The sequence below is a fragment of the Amia ocellicauda genome, chromosome 12, assembly GCF_036373705.1.
Source record: "Amia ocellicauda isolate fAmiCal2 chromosome 12, fAmiCal2.hap1, whole genome shotgun sequence".
NCBI classification, from domain to species: Eukaryota; Metazoa; Chordata; class Actinopteri; order Amiiformes; family Amiidae; genus Amia; species Amia ocellicauda.
The window spans coordinates 39,578,091-39,602,692 of record NC_089861.1 but is presented as its reverse complement, the minus strand read 5'-3'; the positions used below and the strand labels follow the sequence as shown (position 1 = coordinate 39,602,692).

General features: G+C 43.3%; 1 non-coding gene across 1 annotated transcript; it reads left to right on the top strand.

The window, feature by feature from the left end:
* The first annotated feature begins 19,146 nt into the window (after positions 1–19,146).
* trnai-aau (transfer RNA isoleucine (anticodon AAU)) lies at positions 19,147–19,220 on the top strand. Its single transcript has one exon. It is a non-coding gene; the product is annotated as a tRNA-Ile (tRNA).
* The last annotated feature ends 5,382 nt before the right edge of the window (positions 19,221–24,602 follow it).

Below are 24,602 nucleotides of genomic sequence, written 5' to 3'. Positions count from 1 at the left end.
GAACATTTTGTCAGGGTTCACATCGCAAAATGTGAGACAAATTCACCTCCATTTGCGATGTATTTTCTTCATCGATTCGCTGATTCTGCAATGCATTAAAATACGTTTTTCCGTCCCAAATCAAGCATCGAAAATGCGTATAAGCAATGCTGAGGTACCTCCCCTTTAAGATACGCGTATTTTTTTTATTTTATTGTGACGCCCGAGAGGCGGCCCGCACTCCGTGCCCTGTTACCCGAATCCCGTCCCTCATTGGCCAGCGGGTCTGTCACTCATACAGGGCAGGGCTGTAGCTTTCCAATTACACCAGACACGCCCATATCCGAGTACTTGGCTGCGCTGCGGGTTTGTGTGAGAACAAATAATCACCACTTTTGATAATTGGTAGACCAATTTAAGTTGCTAATCAAGCAACTCGTGTTGCTAAGCAAAATTATATTTGATTAGCATAACTACTATGCAAATTTGAGACAACAAAATGTACGCTGCAGTTGGAACAAAAACCAGCAGGGCAGGGGGTACTCCAGGACCGGTTTGAAAACCACTGGGTTAGACGATTGCACTGACTCCTTTTTTCACACGCAAAATTACATCGAGAGCAACAGACATGGACGGTCACTACTACTGAGTTCAGGCAATAATTATTATGCATGCTATTTAAAGTCGTTCACATTGTCTGGCAAACCCAGCGGATTGTACATCACGCATCACACTCCCCTCACACAGACGCACACAAAGAAAGATATAGAGAGACACAGAGAGAGACAGATAGAGAGAGAGAGAGCGCTACAGTAATTAACGGAGCACAAGAGGTGGCCGCCGAGGCCACACAAAACACGACAAAGTCAGCACAGTTTCCAAATCGACCCTATTATTTAAAATATATTCAAACTCGGCATTTACGTTTTCAAAGGAGCACAATCTGCCGGTTGTCGTGGTTGGATCGATCCATAATAATGCTAACAATGTTCCAATTTACCAACTTACATAGCTAGCTAGCGTTAACTAATTTTACTCAGATCAGTGTAATGTGTGATGCGCTGCATCACTACACTGCATGCTAACGTCCGCAGTTTCACGCTGCAATGACGCAGTGACACAAATGGAACTGGCTGGCACTTATTCTGCTCGGTGATATTCTTGGTTGTTCCATGGTGGTGCTAAAGTGGGGCTGTAGCCTAACCAAGCCATACCCCGCCGCCACCCCTGACGCTGTGCAAGATTTCTATGAGGGCAATTATTGCTGTGAGTGACCTAGACAGATGTCATCATGGGCAGACTCTCTCTATATATTTTTTTTTTCACAATAATTCATATTGTCTTGTGCATCATAATAATTGTAACCAGGTGGCTGATGTGTACACTCTACCCTTGGCTAAATTACTGACCATGCCACTCGTTTCGCCCAAATAGTTTTAGATATAATGCGCACAACTCAGGTTTCCCCCTACAAGATCTTTTTAATCAAATAAAAGTAAGCAGAGACCGGAATAAATTGTACAAAATGTTTAACAGTTTATTACAAGCAAAAATCCAAGAATAAAAGCAGGATATGCAATAAACGATTCAATAATTATTCATCTTAAATGCCACAGGCGAACTGGGGTTAGTGAAGTAAAATAAACAAATAAACCACACTACAAACCAAACTCTAAATGTGAAAACAAATCGTGATCATTGTAACAACTCAACTCCAAAAAAGAAACCATTCAAATAAGAAACCCCAACTACCCGTTCACCAAGTGGCAATTAGACAGATGACTTTTAAAACTATTGTACGTTACAAATCATAATATAACAATAGTTTAAAGATGGATAAAAACAAAGAAAAAAATACATAAAATCCATTGTCAGCATGATTAAACAAAAGTTACCTAAAATGCAGTTTAAATCCAGTTACCTCGGGGAGGACAGGTATGCAGAGCAGCTTCCTTCATCCAAATCCTGTCACAGAAAGTTAGATGAGTTGGGAGCTGTGAACACAGGTGGGACTTGATAGGGGTGGGACACTTTCCTGGTTTTCTTCTATTTTTACCCCTGTCAGAGATCCCAGTTTAATACTAATGTCTAATCAGATTAATCTGTGTCCCAGTCTCCCTCTTTCATATGATATGCAAGTATTACTGATGTAACAAATATCATTTTATTTTCTAGAAAGGGGTGAGGTGACACATTAGCTGACTAAAGTAGGTAGAAACTTTTTTTTTTTAATCTATGTACTATTTGTCAATAGTGAAGTCATGCTGGATTCCAAGACGTGTCTCAGGCTGCCCTCTGACAGAGAAGGAGCTTATTAAGGGCATGTGTTGTGTGCAGGGTATTGTTATTGTTGTATTGCTATGACCAGCAGTACATATTGTGATATTGTGGAGCAGTGTAGCACAGTCACTCAGAGATGGCTCACACTCTGGGCCCTCATTCACCACAGCCCAACACTATAATGGGGATCCCAGACTGACGGGTAGTGGCAAAATAAATCAGTTTTCTGTTGGTCTCAGTGTAGGATGTTGTTAATATACACTGCACTGCTGGGTTTACAGGTCACAGTGAATGTCTCTCCTGGCTGAACAGATTTCACTGATGGAGTCTGAGTCACAGTATACTGTCCGCTGGATTCTGGAAACGAAGAATAAAAATAATGCTTACATATATATGTAATATACATGAAAACAATCTGATTTGGTCTATGAGTTTGATGTGTGCCTGTTTAGATATTACAAAGAAATACATACAAAATGGAAATAATAAAATCAAAATAATTCCCACCCTGAGTGCATAGTGTCCAGATGAACATGGTGATGAAAGTCATTGTTGATGTGTATTGTGTTGGCATGAAGGGCAGCTGTCGGTCATGAAGTGTTAAACTCACAGGCTGTAAACACTCCCAGAGCACTAAAGCATGTGCTGCCAGTGCCAAGTGTCTCGTTGTCGGACCTGCTGCATGGATTCCCCAGATCACCGCTACCTGTCACCCCTGTCTCAAGTTTTGTGGTTTCCCTTCTAATAATTTCATTCTTTTCTTTCTTCAAATGTACTTAAACCAAGGAGTACAGTTTTTGAACCATTCAAGACGATTTTATTAATTTTCCTTTTTAAAAAAAAACTGGTGGTTCAGTTAATTTGCTACAGAAATTCGATACCCTCTCAGTAATGTTGTGTAGATTGCTAAATGGAGAGTCTTTGACAGCATAAACATATTAACTGTGTAGTGGTGCACCTCAACAGCTTAACAAGCTTTCCATTTCCATTTTAAAAATAAGAAGCAGAATGTGCTCACAGGGCTCCCCAATTATTGACATTTGAGGCCAGAGGAGTAAATTGATGCACATTGAATGTCATGTTTTTTTCTCCATAAAGGATCTGAACACGAATTACAAATTCTACAAGGATAAGGGCAGCAAAATGAGTATCCCGCGTATCAATTTCACTTTCTAACAATATATGCATTGGTTGCACAAGCAGAGCAAATTGAGCATTATTTAAGAAGCATCTTTCAATCACAAAGGCAACATGTTCCCTATGACCCACTGGGCTTTGGAAAGCTGTTCCTCTGCTCTATATCGGACCTCCGGATCATTTGTTTGTTGCTAATTGATTGGTATAAGCCCCAGGTGTGTACAATCCCCCAGGAAATTATATACTAGGCTGCAATTTAGTGCGTATCCTGCACTTGTGTTGCAATCTGACCCAAAGGGCAACACCTTTGAGTTACTAACTTAATCCTGTACCAATGTTTACATATTAGATAACTTTCACCATCTGCTGTCAGAGAAACAATGCACTATGTTTGGCAAAGCACTACGCTATGTACAGAACACACTTATTCCTGGGTAGCTGCTGCCATGCTGGAACAGGCTGGCACACAAAATCAGGCGCCTGCAAAACAGTTTATATGTTATTGCTCAACTGTCATAAATTGTAGAATACATGATCTCGATAAAAGCTCAGACATTTATCACACAGGGCAAGCCAGCTAAGCGATGAAAGGAACCATAACCATTTAATGTGCCTTTTCACAATTGCTGGCGCTCTGTGCCACGATCAGCCGTGTTCAGCCAGCATTAATGACACAGGCCGCTTGTCTAGAACGGCAACATGAATTGAGCACCATCAGAGTAAACAGACAGTCGCAGTGCGGGGGCTTCTGTAGACTTTCACAATTATCCGAATTTACTTTTCTCACTTGAATTCTGTGCTCTCTATATTATCGCTGGATCCAGGGGACTGGGGACAGTGCTGGCTCAGTACCGGTACACTGTGTGTGTGTGTGTGTGTGTGTGTGTATGTGTGTGTGTGGGGTGGCGGGGGGGGCGTGCTGGGCATCCCAGGTGCTGCTGTCTTAGACCGAGGTGGAGCCCGAGTGGTAGTCTGACGTCACCTTCTCTGTGGCACTCGTCACTTCCTTAGTTATTGTCATCATCGCCGCTGCTGGGGAAACTCTCCACTTTAAAAGTGTCATTGTCCTCACCATACCTGGAGAAATAAAATAAAACGGTTCAGAATGGTTACTGGAAATCAGGGTGTGTGCCCTGCGCTGAAACCAAACACAAGAAAGGACGAGAGTGAAAAGGAAGAAAGGGAAATAAGGAGAGAGAAACGCTCACCTGCACCACAGCTCTCCAGGGTCGACCCATAGTGAGCGCCCAACAAACCAAATGGCCCATCCCTAGCTCCATAATATCACTATCTATATCATATATGTTTGCTTATATATTGACTTAAATACGGTGTTGCTTATTTATGGTGTATGCAACTGTGTTAAAGGATTTATGTACAAGGTTTCTTCAGTTTAATCCAGTACCCCCCCCCCAATACCAAATGGCCCATCCCTAACTGCACAATATCACTCTATACGTTTACTTGTATTTTAACGTAGCTTATTTATGGTCTATGCAACTGTATTTAAGGATTGATACACACGTTTTCTTGTCTTTTGGCTTTGTTTTAGGGTTATACTCACGTTTAATGATGCTCTGGTCACTCCACAGACTGCCTCTGTTGTCTGCTGCAAGTGGTACATTCGATTACATCTTGACGTGCGCTAGTAGCGATCGTTTCCAGTACATTTCTATATAAAATACTACCGGAGTTAGGCTGGAGGACACAAACCGAACGCAACCGCTGGCACATTGTCAGTTGCACGCATTCGTGAAACTAGCGCACCGAATAGCGCACCGAGGAAAAATCTGAGGATTTAAATCGTAACAGCTGTAAAACGTAAGATAATATGCACTAGCCACACGGACTAGTTCTAGAGAATCTGTACTGGCCCGCAGCGAGCTGCACTAGCCATTGGCAAGCGGGCTCGCGTTAAGATCGACCTCTGTAGTAGAACAGTGTGTCTCTATGGTTACCTATGTAGAAGCCCCAGTATAGACCAGTGTGTCTCTGGTCTATTAGATGGACTGTATTATAGAGTTAGACTTATAATTGTCACATTGTGCCAAATGTTGTGTCAAACGTAGTGAGAAGTCTGTTAATTATACAGTAGTCAAGCTGGCTTGCATTAGTCAGTCACTAGTCAGTGGGAACTGTTTCTCTTTGGGTCTAGTCCAGTATGGTCCTGCCTATGACTTTTGATTTTAAAATTTACTTTTCACGTTGTGCCTCAGAATGCTCAGGAGTATATGAATCAGATGTGAATTGATAATGAAACAATGATTGGTAAAAATCGATGAAGATCGATGGTTCCATGTTTATGAAATGTTTTGATTCTTGAAGGCAATGTCACTCAATGTGTGTGACTTCTTAATAATGAGTATTACAGTTCAGGCCAAATGGCAGCTGGAATTTGAATACTCTGTATTTCATGTGTTTTAAGTGGTATTGTTCAAATACAGCACATTTAGAAGCCTGAATGATGCAGCAAATTGACAAAACATTGAGTGACAGTGAGTGCAAATTAAATAAGAAATAACAAAGTTTGTTACAGTTTTAAATAATACAAATTGACAATATTTTCAACAATTTTCTTTTCCTGACACACTGGTCTATACTGGGTCTACTACATAGGTAACCATGGAGACACACTGGTCTATACTGGGGCTACTACATAGGTAAACATAGAGACACACTGGTCTATACTGGGGCTACTACATAGGTAACTATAGAGACACACTAGTCTATACTGGGGCTACTACATAGGTAACCATGGAGACACACTGGTCTATACTGGGGCCACTACATAGGTAACCATAGAGACACACTGGTCTATATGGGGCTACTACATAGGTAACCCAGGGCTCTACAGTGTGAGCGTTATGCTCGAATTTGTGAGTGAAAATAATGTTGTGCGAGTGTGAAATACAATTTGGGCGCACAGTGCATATACAATATTTGAACTCTATAAGTAAACACTACATTGACAGGATTTTGATAATAATTATATTTTACACTAATCATTATTACGTTAGAAAATGTGGGAAATGTAGTTCGGTTGTGGATTGTCGCAATTAACCGAGAAGGCAATGAAAACTACAAGAACCGTGAATGACGTTCATGACCCAGTGCTGCAGCGGTACATTTGGTACGACATCCAATCACCTACCATCTGGCGTTAGCCGCCTCGTCATTAAAACACACTTACAGATACAGTAGTACTCAGCGACAGCGGGGCTGCCAACGACTTAGCGATAAAGTTGATTAAAATCGAATAAAATCTTAAAATGTAATTAATCGTCGATTACTTGGGTCTACCTGGGGCGCAGCTACTAGAAAAAACCTTGAGAGAGGCAACAGCTTCACCCGTGGAAAGTAAAGGAGCACTTTACATTGAATTTACACTGGAGAGTTTGCTGCAACATGTGCACGGGTGAACTCACACGGTGCGGGCACAATGACACAGAAAACTGAAGAGACGCACTGGAGCCGATGGCAGGATGGAGACATTCAGCTGGTACATTTCTGGACCGAAAACTTGTCCATTAAGGATGGCACAGTGGACCCGTTTAAACCATACAAGTACTCAACCTTTCTGTTACTTGAGTTACACCTAGTTTCTTTCTTACGGTGGCCCTGAAGTGCAACTGCTGAAAAAATAAAACAGCAGCTGCAAGATTTGCAGTGGCTGTGAGATTTGGAAGTGCTGAAAAATTTATTTTGTAATAATTATCTGAATCTCAGCCAATGAGTTCCTCATCCACCTAACAGACACTCATACAAGACAGTGTCCTAGTCCTGCGCTCTTGTTGGGAAGGATATATCACAAGAACCATCTTAAATTACCCACTGTTCTAAAACTTACTATATAAGGACCTACCTCGCTCTCCTTGTTTGTTGGGTAGAAAGATTGTGGTGGTTTTGACTGTGTTAATATATATATATATATATTTTAAGGATTGCTTGCGTTTTTGATTTGGACTCTTACTGAGAACCCTAATTTTGTGATTGAACCTGGACTGGCTGAGGACCCACTGCCTACTGATTTGGACAAACACTTTCACAATGTCAGAGAAGCCTTTGTGTTTGATCACTTTGTAAACTTAAGTGATGGTAACAAAGAAGGAAACCTGGACCCCACCGGACCTCACTTTCGCAGCCCCCCAGCTCCCCCGGACCTCACTTCATCAGCATCAGGTCTATACTGGGGCTTCTACATAGGTAACCATATGTAACGAGGAGTTAGTAAATGTCCTGCTGTTGTAGGGGTTCTAAGCTAGATATCTTGGATGGATGAGAAACTAAAGGATCTAAGTCCGCGCCCCCAACACAGTTTGTCCCTATACCCCCCAAATTTGAGGTATGTGCCCATCCTGCGTTATATATTTTTTTACATACCGAAGTATAGCTGTGACCTAATTTGGCAAAGTAGGGTTCAAGATTTAAATTCACAATGGCTACCTGAACTAACAGTAATGGGGCACACAAAAAGTAAACAGAGAGGATAACTAAACTATTCCTACCCTCCTGAATCTTACAGGACAGACGAGACACCCCTACACCAAGATACTTATACAATAGAAAAACTATGGTCATGCTATGCTTCAAAGAAAGAAAATGCTATTGCTGCTTACTTGCGTTTTTCCCTTTTTACCTTCTCTGATCACAATGCTTTTTGACAAAAACTCAGGTGCAGGTGCACCCTGCGCTATCCTTTGCCCGAGCTTTGTCCAGGAAATCTCACTGTAGTCATCTTAGTTCAACGCGGGCTCTCCTTAACTGCGTGTCACACGGGTCCCGTTCACTTTGCACCTAGAACAGTCTCTTCTAAAAAAAAACTTGAAAAGATACACAATTCCAGGCCAGTGTTCAAAAACAAAGTTCATTGTTTTCATATAAAAAACATGTTTATTTCCTCTGCACACTACACAGCTCCAATTTGCACACTCAACTAATCATGGCGACTACTCTTCCCGAACTACAGCCCACCCTTTTTCTCGAGAAAGCTACATTCCGATTGGACAGCAGGTTAGGCGATTCAGTAATTCAGTTGGTTTGCGAAGCCATCCATTACATTAGACCTCTCTGGTGTTCTTAATGTAACAATACCGTATTCTGAACAAAGTAGTATCCCTTACAGTATCCCCCCTGTTGAAAACCTGCTGAATTAATACAGGTTATATATCAAAACATTCAAGGCAATTTCAGGATACCTTTTAAGGGGTCTGTGATCTATAATGACAATACACTGCATATTTTTTGTAAATACCCTTCTATTAAGCTTACTGGAAGTGTACCCTTGTTATATCTCTAGGAGCGTCTCACAACAGGGGAATCCTCCCTCTCTAGCTCTAGATCATCCAAGGGTTCTGGTTCCTGCCCATCTAGAATTCCCTCTGTGTGTTTGTGACTCTACACACAGAGACGCACTGTTCTGTACTGGGGCTTCTATATAGCTAACCATAGAGACACACTGGTCTATACTGGGATTAGGTAACCATAGAGACACACTGTTCTATACTGGGGCTTCTACATAGGTAACCATAGAGACACTGTTCTATACTGGGGCTTCTACATAGGTAACCATTAGTAATATTACGTATTAGTCCTTTTATTCCCTGGAAGATAGCACTTCACAGCATTTGATCATGCTTCTTGTGTTACTAATACTTGTATTATTGATTGATTTCCCCCTTGCTCCCTTTCCCGTAACCCTTGACTGTGACCTTACATCTTGACAGCACTTAGCTTTTACGTTCCAGGATGTATGACCTAACTTACTGTACTTACCTGTGTAAATTGGAAGTTGTAAAATGTATTATATTTTGAATTGCTTTGTACAATGTAAATTTGTATTTGTAATATTTGATGCCTTAACTGTATTCTTGCAATTTGTATAGCACTGGATAAGGGCATCTGCCAAGAAATAATAATAATAATAATAATAATAATAATAATAATAATAATAATAATAATAATAATAATAGCCATAGAGACACACTTGTCTGTACTGGGACAAGGTAACCATAGAGACACTGGTCTATACTGAACTGATGCTGGTCATGAAATGTACCCTGTGATGAGGTGTGCGTGATGGTAAAGCAGTAGCTCTTTTGGAGTATCAGGGCTCATAGTGTTGCATTTTTGCGGAGTTCTTCAACACAGGTTTGTATTTCACTATCATGTTTACTTTAAATAGCTCAGAGAAATGTCCTTTATTTAGAGCTTCTCTGAGACCCCTGATTGGAATTCACTGCTTTGTGCAGTACATCAGAATGTCAGTCACAGCTTTAATCACAATTCCTCTCAAATAAGCCTTCCTGGAATCCCGATTTAACCGATTAAAAATGTTTCTGTGTGGCTTTGTCTGTAACCTTCGGATGGACAGTACCAATTGCTTGCTTCATGTTTTGAACGGCTCTGATTCAAATGCTTAAAATCTTTAAAACCATTTTTAGTGAATGTTTCTTCGGTGTGGGAATCAGAACAAATGCCTGCATATCTACAGATAATTGCATTTCTGGCTATGCTGTATTCCATCCAGCGATACTTCTCATACCACCGCTGTGATGAAAAACTTTGGGATTTAACACAAATTAAAGCAAATGCCTGCAATTTTGGCCGTGTAGGTGACTCATCTATTCCTTATAAATCCGAGGGACAGTAAAATGTTTCCTTACCGAATTCAACACTGGCCTGTGGATGCAAAGCAGTGCTTATATTGGTTTCTTCCGATGCAGTTGGTGATTTATCAGGTTGTGTAATGTGCTGTTCTGATAGTTCTCTTCTCGTCTTTTGAAATAATTCAACAAATAATTTTGTTTCACCATTTGTAGGAACTCCGTTCACAACTACATTTGTTCAGTTGTCATGGTGTGATGCACTACGTAAAAAAACATTTACCACAGCCAGTTATAACCTGCTTGTGCATAACTTAGCCAAAATGTAACCATTAGACTTGAAAAGAACCAGCCCCCATGCTTTGGAATAAAGCCTGTGATTTTCCGAAACACGTTATTGCTTCAGAATCTTGTATTTATAATGTTTTTTTAACACGCGGGAGAAATTTTACACTCTCTGATTGGGTGGACCTGAGAGGTAAGTAGGTGGGCCATGGCCCAACCAGGCCCACCCAGGCCCACCCATGGCTACGCTCCTGTTGTGGCCCAGGTGCTTATTTGACACCCAGACTTACGGCCCACTGATTAATTTAGGTTGCCTTTATTAAAGAGTCTAAAGACGGCTGTCCGGTTCTGAACTTGGACCTGAAGTATTGTGTAGTATAAGTATCGCGTGTCTTCAAAGCATGCAGGGAAAATGTACAATGACTCGAGATCGTCACCCTTGAACTCCCTCACTACTTTTGTTCTCTGAAAGTAGCTGATAGAAACTTGCACACAACTAGTTATTCAGAGATAACATTACCACTTTAAACGATTTTTCAATTGGGCTATAGTGGCTGTTATAATGGGGTTTTAGATTTCCTAACATTGACTGGGAAAGCCCAGTTGAGACTACAGAAGCAGTAGTAGAAATGTTTTAGAGGGCAAACGACTGCTTTCTACCTCAATTAGTCAGGGAACCAACCAGAGAGAGCACATGCTATTTGATATTTTCAAACGACCAATGGTGAACTGCAGTCACAATATGGTTAGCTTTGAGGCATACTTTCACAAAACAAGGACCTACACTCAGTTGAGCCTCTTACTAAAAATGAAGCCACATTTCTTCAAATCATAAATGTAACCGCTACACTGTAAAAATTATTTGTTGACGCAACGTGACTTAGTCAAGTCATCTTGTTGCTTTGACTCAGTTTAGCAAACATGAAGTGTTAAGTTCACTCACTGTTGAAATAACATGCAGTAAATTGAGCCAACGTACTCTATCAATTAATAAGCATTTAGAATTTTTAGTTAAGTCAACTGAAAAACATATTAATTGAACTTAATTTTTCAAGTTTTCACAACTATAAACCAAGTCTAATTGACAAAATAGTCATTCTTCCTCAACTTTCATTACTTACAGTGAGGGAAAAAAGTATTTGATCCCCTGCTGATTTTGTACGTTTGCCCACTGACAAAGAAATGATCAGTCTATAATTTTAATGGTAGGTGTATTTTAACAGTGAGAGACAGAATAACAACAAAAAAATCCAGAAAAACTCATTTCAAAAAAGTTATAAATTGATTTGCATGTTAATTAGGGAAAGAAGTATTTGATCTCCTATCAATCAGCAAGATTTCTGGCTCCCAGGTGTCTTTTATACAGGTAATGAGCTGACATTAGGAGCGCTCCTAAATCTCAGCTCGTTACCTGTATAAAAGACACCTGTCCACAGAAGCAATCAATCAATCAGATTCCAAACTCTCCACCATGGCAAAGACCAAAGAGCTGTCCAAGGATGTCAGGGACAAGATTGTAGACCTACACAAGGCTGGAATGGGCTACAAGACCATCGCCAAGCAGCTTGGTGAGAAGGTGACAACAGTTGGTGCGATTATTCGCAAATGGAAGAAACACAAAATAACTGTCAGTCTTCCTCGGTCTGGGGCTCCATGCAAGATCTCACCTCGTGGAGTTCAATGATCATGAGAACGGTGAGGAATCAGCCCAGAACTACACGGGAGGATCTTGTTAATGATCTCAAGGCAGCTGGGACCATAGTCACCAAGAAAACAATTGGTAGCACACTACGCCATGAAGGACTGAAATCCTGCAGCGCCCGCAAGATCCCCCTTCTCAAGAAAGCACATGTACAGGCCCATCTAAAGTTTGCCAATGAACATCTGAATGATTCAGAGGAGAACTGGGTGAAAGTGTTGTGGTCAGATGAGACCAAAATCGAGCTCTTTGGCATCAACTCAACTCGCCGTGTTTGGAGGAGGAGCAATGCTGCCTATGACCTCAAGAACACCATCCCCACCATCAAACATGGAGGTGGAAACATTATGCTTTGGGGGTGTTTTTCTGCTAAGGGGACAGGACAACTGCACCGCATCAAAGGGATAATGGACGGGGCCATGTACCGTCAAATCTTGGGTGAGAACCTCCTTCCCTCAGCCAGGGCATTGAAAATGGGTCGTGGATGGGTATTCCAGCATGACAATGACCCAAAACACACAGGAGTGGCTCAAAAAGAAGCACATTAAGGTCAAGGAGTGGCCTAGCCAGTCTCCAGACCTTAATCCCATAGAAAATCTGTGGAGGGAGCTGAAGGTTCGAGTTGCCAAACGTCAGCCTCGAAACCTTAATGACTTGGAGAGGATCTGCAAAGAGGAGTGGGACAAAATCCCTCCTGAGATGTGTGCAAACCTGGTGGCCAACTACAAGAAACGTCTGACCTCTGTGATTGCCAACAAGGGTTTTGCCACCAAGTACTAAGTCGAAGGGGTCAAATACTTATTTCCGTCATTAACATGCAAATCAATTTATAACTTTTGAAATGCATTTTTCTGGATTTTTTTGTTGTTATTCTGTCTCTCACTGCTAAAATACACCTACCATTAAAACTATAGACTGATCATTTATTTGTCAGTGGGCAAACGTACAAAATCAGCAGGGGATCAAATACTTTTTTCCCCCACTGTAAGTAATGAAAGTTGAGGAAGAATGACTATTAATTTCATTATTTGCAATCCACAAAGTCCATCTATAATCATTCAAACGCGGGCTACTTCATCTTTTCTTGCATGATCAGCAACTTTATCCCATGCTAATTAATACAAAAAAATGTTCAACTCCGGTAAAGTAGTATGTCATCATGACGTGATGGTTTTGGCACATGCGCATTACACAAAACGTTCATAGAACATATGTTTTGTGGTTACCTGAGCACGTTATTTAAAGTTTTACAATTCTGTTCAAGTTGAGGTTGTTGTAACTCATCTTATTGTGTGGTGAGACACTGCAATTTCACAGAACATGATTTTACTTGTCCAATTTCCAAAACGAGCTCTCTTCAATCTCCGTTTCAAATCCATGTTGATTTGCGGGTAATCACTGTATCCACTCAATCTTACTACAGTTATAAGAAAACACCTGTAATGCTGTACAAATGCATGTGTTTTTCAAGCACATGAAAGATTGTAGACAGGTAGAGATCGCCACTTGAGTGCCAGACTGACTCTATTGTAAAGGGAAGGCAGGATTATGTGTTATATTTGAGTTATTATGTATTTAAATGACCAGTCAAAATAACCCGATTTTGGCTATTCTAGGTAAATGTGTTTATAACTTATTTATTTTCATGTTTATGCAGCTAAAACGCTGTAGGCATGTTTAATACATATAGTTAGGAATAGTCACGAATGGGTATATGCGCAGTGTATTTTGGAACACAGTATAATTCAAATTTGAATAACCAAAACGGTCAAATTGACCGGCTCTGCGCTTGTAGTGTTAAATGTGGGTGTCATATCGTGGGCCGCACTTCCATGTGTGACGGGCCGCAGGTCGAGAACCACTGCCCTATTCAGAACAGGTTGGTCAGATAGGACCAGAACCAGTGCAGACCCAAAGAACAGAGGACGAGCGTTAGGCAGACAAACCCCAGGGCCCCAGGGCCACAGGTTAGTGCTTTCCTGGAGGTCTTTAGCTCCCCTGTATAATGGACCATTCCAGAGAGATTCCCCTTTGCAGTCAATATCATCAGCTCAGCAGTTTGCCAATACAGATCCCTGGGGAGGTGGGGGCTCAAATCCAGGACCAGGGTTAGCCACCCCTAGCATAAAGCAAAACATTACATGTGTTTAAATGGTTGAAGTCAATACAGTGATTAATGAATTGATGTATTTATTGAGGTGGCTGTGACAGAGTGGCTATAGAGACTATTGCGCTCCTTCACAGCAGCGTCTCTGTTGCTTATATTAAGTTATACTAAGGTATGCTGAGCTGACGATATTGAGGTTTTTACTAAAGAAAAAACAGATAACATGCCACAGGTTAACAACCAGTCCAGTCAAACCCTAAGAGAGATCAGGATAAATGAGGAGGAGGTAGTAAAGGGACTAGCAGAATTAAAAACAAACAAATCACCTGGGCCAGATGGTATATTTCCAACAGTACGTAAAGAAATTATGGAAATGATTGTATTAATTATTTCTAAATAGCACTGGTTTCACTGTTTTTGAATGTTTTGATGTTTTTTTTATTTGTCAAATGCATTGACCGTTATTGTTCTTTTAAATGCATCAGATTGTTTTGATAGTTTTTTTTGTTTGTTGTTTTTTACATTTCAGTTAATTTGACAATTTTTTCACCATTGCATAAATTAAATAATCTAAAATGTGCTTTTTATTATTTTGTCTTCCTTTTCAAAGACAAAATCAATTACAAAACTACAATTAAAAAATATGTATTTAAGACTGAACATTAAACACTGTGCCAACAAAGCACAATAAATAAAATAAAATAAAATAGATAAATTTATATCTGGCCATCTTTGAGCCCCCCTTCTTGAATAGCCTACTGTGAAAGCCGGACACAAATAACGGGGAGAGAGAGGGAGAGTCTCCGGTTTCGGTTGTGTCCGGGCTTTATTTTGTTCAGGTATGTCAAAAAAGGGCGGAGATACAAAACAAAAACAAAATCAAAAGCAAAAGCAAAAAGTGTCCACAATCGGGGTGCTCCGGGCAGACAGGGGTAATAGACTCAGTCCACCTTCTTGTCGGTTAGCTGCTTCCGTCGGGGAGGGAGAGGGATTAAATAAACAGGGCACAGCCCACTTTATAGCGAGACACTCCTTTTCAATGGTGCTATATTTACGCTCCTGGGCGATAATTGTTTGCTTAGATAGAGGACGGGGTGTTCCTGACCCCCAACACTCTGGGACAGGACCGTGCCCACTCCAACTTCTCAGGCGTCGGTCTGTAGAATGAAAGGGAGAGAGAAGTCAAGGCATTTAAAAAAAGGGTGTTGGCAGAGGCGGTCCTTAATTGCCTGGAAAGCCACCTGGCACTGCTCCGTCCACTGGACCGTATCTGGAGCACCTTTTCGCGTCAGTTCGGTCAGGGGGTAAGCCAGGGTGGCAAAGTCCGGCAGAAACTGGCGATAATACCCGGAAAACCCCAAAAACTGCCGAACTTCCTTTTTGGACTTAGGAGGCGGACAGGAGGCAATAGCGGTCACCTTGTCAACGACTGGCCGTACCTGCCCCCCTCCTAAGAGGTACCCCAGATACTTGGTCTCCCTCCTCCCAACTGTTCACTTGCCCGGGTTTTCCGTGAGCAGCGCCCAGCCGATCCAGCAACTCATCCACACGGGGCATCGGATAGGCATCAAACCTAGACACTGCATTGAGCTCCCTATAATCAACGCAGAATCTAGTGCTGCCGTCAGGCTTTGGCACCAAGACTATAGGGCTACACCATTCCGATTGTGACTTTTCAATGACTCCCAGCTCCAACATCTTCTGCACCTCTTCATTGACAGCCTACTTTTTGTAATAGGGGGTGCGATAGGGTTTGACACGCACGCAGTGGTCCAGTGCTGTGTGGATGTGGTGTTCAATGAGAGGTGTGAGCACGGGTCGGTGAGAAAAGACATGCTGGAAGCGGCACAATAAAGAGCAAACGTGCTGTTTCTGGGCGTTTGTTAAATGGGCGTTTGTTAAATTGAGTTCAGTGCGAACCTCAGAAACAGCGGCTTCAGACTCTTTATTGTGGGGGGAACTAAAAGCACCCAATGCTTCCTGCTCTCGCCACTTCTTCAGCATGTTCAGATGATAGATCTGCTTTTACCTCCGACGATCTGGGCGACACACCTCATAATCAACATCCCCTAAGCGGCGTGTGACCAAAAAGGGTCCCTGCCACTTAGCCAGCAGTTTAGATGTTGAATTTGGGAATAACACCAGTACCTTGTCCTTGGGTGAACGATCGTAACCGGGCTCTCCTGTTGTACATGCGCTGTTGTCGCTCCTGGGCCTGTAAGAGATGCAACTGTGCAAGTTTCCCCAGTGCCGATAGCCGATCTCTCAGGTCCAGGATGTGCTGTACCATAGAGGTCTGGGAGGGGGCGGTCGCCTCCCAGTCCTCCTTTATTAAGTCGAGGATGCCCCTCAGCCGCCTCCCGTACAGCAGCTCGAAGGGAGAGAAGCCAGTGGACGTCTGGGGCACCTCGCGTACAGCGAACAGCAGGGGTGGCAATAACTTGTCCCAGTCCCAAGCGTCTGTGCTCACAAACTTACAGATCATGTTCTTTAGGGTTTTATTAAAGAGCTCCAATAGGGCGTCTGTCTGGGGATGATAGATTGAGGTCCTGATGGACTTTATCCCCAGCAGCCTACAGAGGTCTCGCATCACGCGTGACATGAATGGAGAGCCCTGATCTGTCAGGATTTCCTTTGGGATCCCCACCCGAGTGAAGACCTTAAACAGCTCCTCGGCGATCCTAGTCGCTGACATTGTCCGGACACTCCGGACAGGCAGCACACCATCTTTCTACCTCCTTTTTGATGCCTGGCCAGAAGAATCGGTCCATTATCCAGCTTAAGGTCTTGTCACGACACAGGTGACCTGCCCCAGCCAAATCAGATGAGAGCCTATGATCCTTAATATTAGATAGATAGTTTTCACTAGCGAGCACCCGGCCGGGCGATGTCCAGGCTGCCCGCAACGTCACCGTGGTTTTTCCAGGGGACCACACACTGCCGGGGGAGAGAGAAAAAGAAGGAGCTAAGGAGGCAGATTTGTTTTTGGGACAGGCAAGGCGAGAAGGGGAAGTGGGTCGGGGAGAAACATGTTTAGGTGTGGTGTTTGGCAACATGCTGGTATCCAGGACAGTCAGGTCAGAGGGGGTCTTGGGAATGGAAGGGAGGGTGCCCGCCGTCGGGCATCAGAAGGTGGCATCGTCCCGGGCAATGATGGTTCTCTGCCAGCCTGGTGCCAGCCTTCAGGTTGGACGTGGGAGATGGCAGATGAACTGCTCCAAGGCCACCAGGTCGGCAACTTCCGTGGCTTGAGCCAGCGGTGGCAGGCACCGGGAGCCAGGTTCGAACCGGAGGCTTCTGAGCTTTCGGCGCTGGCCGTCCGACATCAGACCGACCCGGTCCAGGACACTGTCCCTCAGACTTTTGTAGTCTAGGGCACTCGGGTGGCAGGGGAGCCAGGCGTACCGCCCACTCCGACTCCGGCCAGTCGCAACACCGGGCAGTGCGCTTGAAGATGGCAAGAAAAGCCTCCGGGTCATGAAGTGAGCACTGACTCCGGTGGTACTCGATCCCACAACCATTGAATGACCACTGCCCTTTTCACTAAAAGTCCAGCGCGCTATCCATTGCGCCACAGAGCATGCCTACTGATGATGGGGCATCTCAGCGTGCTTGTACAAGTAGCATTTACAGATGTGTTTTTTTAATCGCTCTCTCTGATATAGAGATGAAAGGAAATGATGGGTTCTTCTTTTAGATAATACGACTCATGTTGACTTGACTGTGAGGGAAAGTTTTTGTCAGGCACACTGTCTGTGTGTTTGTCTGTCTATCTGTGGCTGTCTGTGTGTCTGTGGCAGTCTGTGCTTGTGGCTGTCTGTGTGTGTGTCTGTGGCTGGACCGATGGGGCTGATTGGAAACATCTTCGACCTGGGTTTCTCTTCATCACAGATACATCTTTCGCTGCCCACATGCCCGAATTGCTTTTCAGCTGGATCACAGCCTCGCCCCAGGTGGGCAAAACCTCCAAAAGTGGTACAAACTCATCCACGTATTCCAGTGTTTCCGAGAAAGCTTGGCATAGTGAGTGAGAAAGTCAACCCTGACAGTGTGGCGACAGATGAGAAGCCACGGAATTGATGCACTCTGTGATGTCATAGAAGTCAGCTGTGAGAGAGTTCTGAGATGTCATCGCTGAACTGGCAGTGAAGGGAGAGGGAGAGGAAGGCAAAGCATGTACATGGCTTCTCTCGCTGACTGGGCAAGATTGGATTAATGAGAGAGTGCAAGGACGGAAATGCAGTTGTTTTCTCGAAGAGTGTAGAAGAGTTTTCTGGTCTCCTGATGGAGGCGTAGGTTCAAATACCACTTCTGACAGACTGATTTATAGCATGACCAATGCTAGGAATTGCAAAAGTGTTCTTTTATTTTCTGACACTAAGCTGTTGGTCACCTCGACTCGGTTGCATAAGTGTTGAAAGTCACGGATTCCCGCAATTCTGTGGCCGCATTCTCAAGGCTATCTTCTATAATACACCTCTCAAAAAAATAAGGGAACAAGTAATCATCACAGCATAATACCAAGTCAGTTACAGTTCAGGCATATTAATCTGTACAGTTAGGAAGCCTAAGCGGTTGTGAATCACTGTCTCTTGTTTTGCTGCAAATGAAAGTGACAGCAGGTGCACCGGAGATAGGCAACAGCAAGACAACCCCAAAAAGGGAATGGTTTTGCAGGTGGTGGCCACAGATATGCAATGTACGGTGAAGATCTTGAGGTTTCCTAGATTTTGATCACGGAGATCCGATGTGTGATTTAAGTGTTCCCGCAGTTTTCTTGATCAGTATATAATCTCGCGGTGGACGTATACAACCTCTCAGAATGGCCGAGTGGTCTAATTTGCCAGACTTAAGGTGTTGTTCCCTTGAAGAGTGTAGAAGGGTTTTCTGGTCTCCTGATGGAGGCGTGGGTTCAAATCCCACTCCTGACAGATTGATTTATAGCATCACCAATGCTAGGAATTGCAAAAGTGTTCTTTTCACACTTGTGTGTAATGCATTTTGCAGCCAAATTACATAAACATGAGGAAATGCCTGGCAGAGAGACTACTTTTGATGGCCGGTTAGCTCAGTTGGTTAGAGCGTGGTGCTAATAACGCCAAGGTCTTGGGTTCGATCCCCACATCGGCCAAGACCGATCTTAGGTGCTCATCCGTCTAGTTCGAGTCCTGTTTTTTGAATGTTTGACATGAAACTCCCTGAAGGCAAGCGTAGTAGTGCACTTAAGCAGTGGTAGGATCCACAAGACTTCATCAAGCCGTGTCAAAGTCGGCCATCTACATGCACACGGGAAAATGTCCTTTCGCCGCTTTGCTTTTCTCAGAACACTTCATTTGCATTCTGTCCTCTGATATTTTCAACTCGTGGGCTCCTGCCAATTCCTTATTACACAGACTTGGAGAGGGAAGCAATGCCAGTGGCTTCAAGAATCAACGCAAGTTTCATGAATGGCACATCTAAGCCATGGTGCCAACCAGACATTGAGCTGTTGGTCACCTCGACTCGGTTGCATAAGTGTTGAAAGTCACGGATTCCCGCAATTCTGTGGCCGCATTCTCAAGGCTATCTTCTATAATACACCTCTCAAAAAAATAAGGGAACAAGTAATCATCACAGCATAATACCAAGTCAGTTACAGTTCAGGCATATTAATCTGTACAGTTAGGAAGCCTAAGCGGTTGTGAATCACTGTCTCTTGTTTTGGTGCAAATGAAAGTGACAGCAGGTGCACCGGAGATAGGCAACAGCAAGACAACCCCAAAAAGGGAATGGTTTTGCAGGTGGTGGCCACAGACGATAGCTCTCTCCTTATCCTTCCTGACTGATTCTTCTCTAGTTTTGCCTTTTGCTAGTGTCCTTGTCACTACTGGAATTATGAGGTGCTCCCTGCAGCCCATTCAGGTTGCACAGGTAGTCCAGCTCCTCCAGTATGGCACATTCATCCGTGCTATCAGAAGAACCAGAAGGACCAGTATCTGCTTTTTTGTGCGAGGAGGAACAGGAGGAGCATTGCCTGAGCCCTCCAAAATGACCTCCAGCGGTCTACTGGTGTGCATGTTTCTGACTAAACTGTCAGAAACAGACTCTATGAGGGTGGCACGAGGGCCCGTCATCCTCTAGTGGGACCTGTGCTCACAGCCCAGCACCGTGCAGCTCGATTGGTATTCGTGAAAGAGTGTGGAGGCACCGTGGTGAACGTTATTCTGTCTGCAACATCATCCAGCATGATCGGTTTGGCTGCTGGTTTGGAGAGAAACACAAAGTGCCCTCTGTGTATTCACTATGCAACCATCAACAACTCTGACCTGGTCATATATATGTCCCAGGGCATCATCCTGTGTCTGGTCCATAGCGAAATCGGAAACCCGGTTGAAGGCGGGATCCAGTGTCGGGCCTTCCACTGGAAGAAGGAGAGAGGAGGTGAGTCCCAGAACTCGTTCCTTCCCCTGGGTCCAACAGGGTACTGTTGGCTGCTACACGACTGGAGTCAGAGGGAAGGCTGTCCCTGCCCCTCTCATCACCTGCAGTCACTAATGGTGATCGGTCCCCAGAGACATGTCCCAATTGTGCCCCAGCCAAATCAGACAATGAGAGCCTAGGATCTTTAATATTGGACAGAAATTCAGAGCCTCTGGGTCGTCCTCCGGTCCCATCTTTGGAATCTGCAGACCTGCCCAAGCCGGGTTTGCTGCGGTAAACAGCAGGGTTAGGTGCAGGAGCTGGTACTTGAAGTTGCTGGACAAGCGTCTCGAGAGTTTGTTGTTTTTGAGCCTGCAGCTTCACCACTGGGGCCAACAACTGTTCCACTGGAGACGCCTCCATAGCTGTCCTTCCGGGTACAGAGTTCAGGGTAAGTATGTCACAAAGCTTCCCCACATTGGCCACCAAATGTAAATGCCGGACACAATAAACGGAGAGAGTCTCGGGTTCCGGCGGTGTCCGAGCTTTATTGGGGTTCACAATAGTCCAACAGAAAAAAACACAAAAAGGGGAAAACAAGGCAAAACCAGCACACAAAACATCCACACAAACAGGGTGCTCCGGGCAGTCACAATAAAGTCTCCCTCGGGGAAGGAGAGGGATTAAATAGATGAAGCACACCTGCCAATGACGTCACAGTCGCCTCAGTGATCATTGCCTGCAGCCGTGAGCTCACAAGCTGTCTGCGAAGCAGCGGACAACACGGCTGCAACACATGAGCACCTAATTAGTGTGCGTCAGCAGCAGCCATGCCGTGACAGACAGCGTCCTGCCAAAATCACAATAAGATGTATAAAAGTACAGAAAAACAAAATGTAATAAACTAAAAATGATCTTTAATACATAGAACTAAAGAAAATAGGTTTAGTGTTTACAGATTCCTTTTTGGAAATACAATGACATGCATTACAAATGAGTATTTACATTTTATTTACAGCTGGTGCTCATGTGTCACTGTGCCCCTCAGGCTGTGGCAGGCGGTGACATATTGGGCAGCCAGGGAGGCTGTGTGTCCCTCCTCCAGGAGGACTGACCATTTTTATTTTTTCTCAGTTTTGTCAAAGGTAGGGTGGCATTCATTATTTTGTTAAGGAATGTGTCCCTTATTTTGGGCATATTTATTGCATTGCAGGAGGAAGTGCAACTCTCTCTCTCTGTCTCTTTCTCTCTCTGTGTGCGTCCGTCTGTCACTGGAGGCGTTTGTCGTCCCCGTCCAGTGACACCCTCTTAACTCCCCCGGCCCCCTGGAGCGTGACCTACAGCCGAAGGGAGCGCCTGAGGGCTGGTTGGAAGCATCTTGGACTCGGGTTCCTCTTCATCACCAGAAGGGGGAGCCGGAGTAGATTCCTGCAGAGATTGACACTTGTTTTTTTGTTTCAGCAGAAACAGTGCGGAGGCGACCCAAATCCTGCTGGGGGGAGGTGTTTAAAAAAAAAAAGTTTTATCTTCTTCATAATGACATTATCCTTCAAGAAAAGACAAAGGGCATCAGATGATCAATACGTTAATACATCTCTTATAATCTCTCTTTAAAATACCAACTATTACAATGTTAACCATACATAAACAAAACAACCTATGCTTTTGTTTTTAATGTTGCTAGATCTCACAGTGATAAAATAAGGAAGATATGGTTTAACCAAAAAAGTTGATGAAACATTTCTTGGCAGAGCGCAAACAGAGGACATGTAAATAGGCTGACATTAAATTAAAGATAAGATTCTAAATAAGCTATCTTTTCTCTTCAGTCATGATGAGGAAAAATTGATAACTTGAATAATTTCATTCAGAATGACAAAGTTGCTCAATGTAAGCGCATTTTTCAGAGTAACGTTAGCACAGCTTCCTACAAATTGTCTGATAGATAAGATTAAAAAAGAAATCAGCTATCGGCTATGTTACAAATGAGAATTATACTATTAATATTGTACATTTATGATCATTATGTTTGTAGTTTGGATATGTCGATAATATATTTGACAGTAAATGGGTTTTATACGGTGTGTCCAAAAAAACTAAACAAAAACCCATCCCAATTTGCGTTACGTGATCGGGACCACTCCGTGGACCACAGTGCCGAGGTCCGGACCACTCAGTCGCTGTGGTCCAGACCTTGGACCAAAAAATGTTACAACCCCTACTGCTCCGCTGTGTCAGTTGTTTCTGTAACTGAATCACAAAACTGGGTTTTGATGTGCTCCCCACGTGCGTGTTTACAACGTCACTGAAGAAAAAAAACATCGAATCTGGAACACTGACGAGAATTGGAAGAAGCCGTGGCTGTGGCTAACTGTGTCTGTGAGTAGTATAGATGGCAGCATCACTTATTTTGACAGCCGGAAGTCCCGCCCTCCCTATGTACCTTTGAACTGGAACTCCTCTCTCCTTCCCAGCACCCCCCTGGGTTACTCTTTGACCCTCCCTCCTTATGTACCATTGAACCGGAACTCCTCTCTCCTTCCCAGCACCCCCCTGGGTTACCATTTGACCCTCCCTTGTCAGCCATCTTGGATGATATCGGCCATTTTGACTGATATCGGCCATTTGTAAGGTCATAGGTCATCTGGTAAGATGGTAGCCATTTTGTTAGGGTGACATCCATCATGGTGAATGTCCAAGGGCACCTCACACTGCTGGTGTGGAGGTGTAATGTTTAATAGCATAAACTGTGTTTTTAAGGTTATATTGTTTTATGATACTGTTTAAGTAAATAAAAAGAGAATAAGAAAAGTTTTAAATACATATATATATTTAAAGTTATATTGTTTTATGCTACTATTTTAGTAAATAAAAAGAGAATAAAAGTTTTAAATACAGATATATATATATATATAATCAATAGGTTATATTGTTTTATGATACTGTTTTAGTAAATAAAAAGAGTATAAGAAAAGAAAAGTTTTATATTTTATTTTAGGTTATAATGTTTTATGATTTGTTTTAGTAAATTAAAAAATAAGAAAAATAAAAGTTGTATATACACTCACCTAAAGGATTATTAGGAACACCATACTAATACTGTGTTTGACTCCCTTTCGCCTTCAGAACTGCCTTAATTCTATGTGGCATTGATTCAACAAGGTGCTGAAAGCATTCATTAGAAATGTTGGCCCATATTGATAGGATAGCATCTTGCAGTTGATGGAGATTTGTGGGATGCACATCCAGGGCACGAAGCTCCTGTTCCACCACATCCCAAAGATGCTCTATTGGGTTGAGATCTGGTGACTGTGGGGGCCAGTTTAGTACAGTGAACTCATTGTCATGTTCAAGAAACCAATTTGAAATGATTCGACCTTTGTGACATGGTGCATTATCCTGCTGGAAGTAGCCATCAGAGGATGGGTACATGGTGGTCATAAAGGGATGGACATGGTCAGAAACAATGCTCAGGTAGGCCGTGGCATTTAAACGATGCCCAATTGGCACTAAGGGGCCTAAAGTGTGCCAAGAAAACATCCCCCACACCATTACACCACCACCAGCAGCCTGCACAGTGGTAACAAGGCATGATGGATCCATGTTCTCATTCTGTTTACGCCAAATTCTGACTCTACCATCTGAATGTCTCAACAGAAATCGAGACTCATCAGACCAGGCAACATTTTTCCAGTCTTCAACTGTCCAATTTTGGTGAGCTTGTGCAAATTGTAGCCTCTTTTTCCTATTTGTAGTGGAGATGAGTGGTACCCGGTGGGGTCTTCTGCTGTTGTAGCCCATCCGCCTCAAGGTTGTACGTGTTGTGGCTTCACAAATGCTTTGCTGCATACCTCGGTTGTAACGAGTGGTTATTTCAGTCAAAGTTGCTCTTCTATCAGCTTGAATCAGTCGGCCCATTCTCCTCTGACCTCTAGCATCAACAAGGCATTTTCGCCCCCACAGGACTGCCGCATACTGGATGTTTTTCCCTTTTCACACCATTCTTTGTAAACCCTAGAAATGGTTGTGCGTGAAAATCCCAGTAACTGAGCAGATTGTGAAATACTCAGACCGGCCCGTCTGGCACCAACAACCATGCCACGCTCAAAATTCC